The 2,855-nt window shown below is 43.6% G+C and overlaps 1 pseudogene; it reads left to right on the forward strand.

Moving 5' to 3' along the window:
* The first annotated feature begins 624 nt into the window (after nucleotides 1–624).
* On the forward strand, nucleotides 625–1,210 carry LOC112447787 (interferon omega-1-like; annotated as a pseudogene).
* Nucleotides 1,211–2,855: the final 1,645 nt, after the last annotated feature.

Below are 2,855 nucleotides of genomic sequence, written 5' to 3' on the forward strand. Positions count from 1 at the left end.
GACTTGCAGGAATGGGTTCCAGAAGGAACAGAAACAGGGGAGGAGTTCATGGAGTCATAATAATCAGCCTCTTCTCTAAATCAAACACTCAAGAAAACTCAGCATTTGTTTTGAAGAACTTAATTGACAGAGTGATCTGGTAAATGCCTAAATAAATACGGAAACCACAGAGCTGAGGGAGCCTCTATTCCCATGTAAAGTAAGAGGGGAAAAAGGGGCCTAATATCAGGGCTCCTGATGTGTTCACGGATAAGAGGAGAGCAACATTTATGCATGAGAGACAAAGAGCAATAATGTATATAATTACAAATGTCCATTAATTCTGACTTCAGACAAAGACCTTTCTCATTTGATTGATAAATATCCATTTAGATGGGTACATTTGAAGTTATCAGGAAGTAGGAAAAATTAATAGTTTAGATTGGTGACATTTTCTTCGATCATACTGTGAATACATAAATGAAAATCAAAAAAGGAAGTAAAAGTGCACAGAAATGACTAGAAAATGAAAACTATCATGTTCCCTGTTTAATGGCCTTGCTAGAAAGCATGGCATCAGAGAACCTACCTCAAGGTTCCACCAGACGCCGTCCCAGCCAGCCCAGCAGCAGCCTCATCTTCCCCATGGCCTTCGTGCTCTCTCTACTGATGGCCCTGGTGCTGGTCAGCTACGGCCTGGGAGGATCCTGGGCTGTGACCTGTCTCCGAACCACACGCTGGTTGGCAGGAAGAACCTCAGGCTCCTGGACCAAATGAGGAGACTCTCCTCTTGCTTCTGTCTCCAGGACAGAAAAGACTTCGCTTTCCCCCAGGAGATGGTGGAGGGCGGCCAGCTCCATGAGGCCCAGGCCATCTCTGTGCTCCATGAGATGCTCCAGCAGACTTTCAACCTTTTCCACACAGAGCGCTCCTCTGCTGCCTGGTACACCACCCTCCTGGAGCAGCTCCACACCGGACTCCATCAGCAGCTGGATGACCTGGACGCCTGCCTGGGGCAGGTGATGGGAGAGGAAGACTCTGCCCTGGGAAGGAGAGGCCCCACACTGGCCGTGAAGAGGTACTTCCAGGGCATCCATATCTACCTGCAAGAGAAGGAATACAGCGACTGCACCTGGGAAATTGTCAGAGTGGAGATGATGAGATCCTTCTCTTCATCAGCCAGCTTGCGAGAAAGGTTAAGATGATGGATGGAGACCTGAACTCACCTTGATATGACTCTTACTGACTAAGATGCTACATCTCCCTTGTAGGCTCACCTGCAGCCATTTAAGAGACTGTGAATTCTGCTTTAGCCACAATATTTATTGAATTAAATAAGTAAATCCTTTTTCAGTAGTAATAAGCAAGTAGGTATAAAATTATTCAGCTGCACAGGAATCAGTGCATAGCGATGACTGCCCTGATGTTATTCATGTTTCTTATGTACATATTTTCATTTATTATTTTATCTCATCATATTTATATTTTCATATAAAATTTTTGTTTACATTTTAATAAAATTTAGAAAATGTGTTCATTTCCTTAAGCTTCTAATTTGTTTTTATTAAATTCTTATGAAGGTAAACTTGTTTCTTCATTCTGAAGACCTAAATCTTTATTTTGTGTACATAAACCTATTGTGGAATAGCATTTGCCCTTGTATACTATGGAATGGCTCTATTACTTCTCAGGACTTGATTGTCAAAAGGTGGAATTCCTGGAATTCCCTGGCAGTCCAGTGGTTTGGACTCCACGCTTCCAGTATAGGAAGCGCAGGTGCCATGGATATCTGCTCAGGGAACTACGATTCTGCAGGCTACGGAGGGCAGCCCTCCATTCCACCCCTCCAAAAAAAAAAAGGTATAAAGGAGTTCTGAAACTGTGGTAAATGAGTTAGTCCTGGAGTCACAGATAAACTAATTTATACCCAGTCAGCAAAGAACTGTTGGTGTCAGTATCTGGGGGGAAGACTCATCTCCTCCAGAAAAGTTGCCAACATGTGGTGCTGAGTGGCTGATCCCGACACCTGTTACTCTTCCTCCCACCTTCCCCTCAGTCCTGCTTTACTGAACAATCTACTCCCTTACACAATCTCCTCACTGCCTCCCACACAGGAGCTCTGTTCTGGGGTGGTTTCTGGTTCAAAGTTTCTCTGAGTGGAAATCACTGGAAGAGAGCGCAAGTGAAAGGAGAGTTCTAGAAATTTCAAAGCCTTTGAATTGCAGCTCTGCTATTTAACAGCAGTGTGACCCTGCAAAATATCACAAACACTAAGGAGAAGGAAATGGCAACCCACTCCAGTATCCTTTCTTGAAAATCCCATGGACAGAGGAGCCTGGTGGGCGACAGTCCATGTGTCACAAGAGTCGGACACGACTGAACCAACTTAGCATGCACGCAGGCACGCATGCTGTCTTGATCCTCTTCTTTAATATGGGGAAAATAAGAGTAGTTTTTCATAGGACTACTGTTAGGATCAATGAGCCCATACTACAAGAAGCATAAAAGAGTGCCTGGCAGTAATGATCAGGACAGTGAGTCCCAGAGTAGCTGCCCACAGGGAGCAGACGGGACAGCTGGCCTGAGGCAGTGACTGGAAGGTAACACGGGAAAGATGCTAGGTCCTTGGTAAAAATATTTAACTTGGGTGCTAATTTCACAGTTTAGTTTGTGAACTCTTCTGTGCTCAATGCTGAAGACAATTCCAATTTCAGTATCTCAGACTTCTAGAAGCATTCTTAGGAGTTCATAGAAATTCTTTGAGAAAGAAGGATTAGTAGAAAATGCTTTGATCTACTATAAAAATGAATAATAGGGAAATCATAGAAATCTCATAGGACTGCAGAATATCACACACATGACTCATTAATAATGTT

The sequence above is a fragment of the Bos taurus genome, chromosome 8, assembly GCF_002263795.3.
Source record: "Bos taurus isolate L1 Dominette 01449 registration number 42190680 breed Hereford chromosome 8, ARS-UCD2.0, whole genome shotgun sequence".
NCBI lineage: Eukaryota > Metazoa > Chordata > Mammalia > Artiodactyla > Bovidae > Bos > Bos taurus.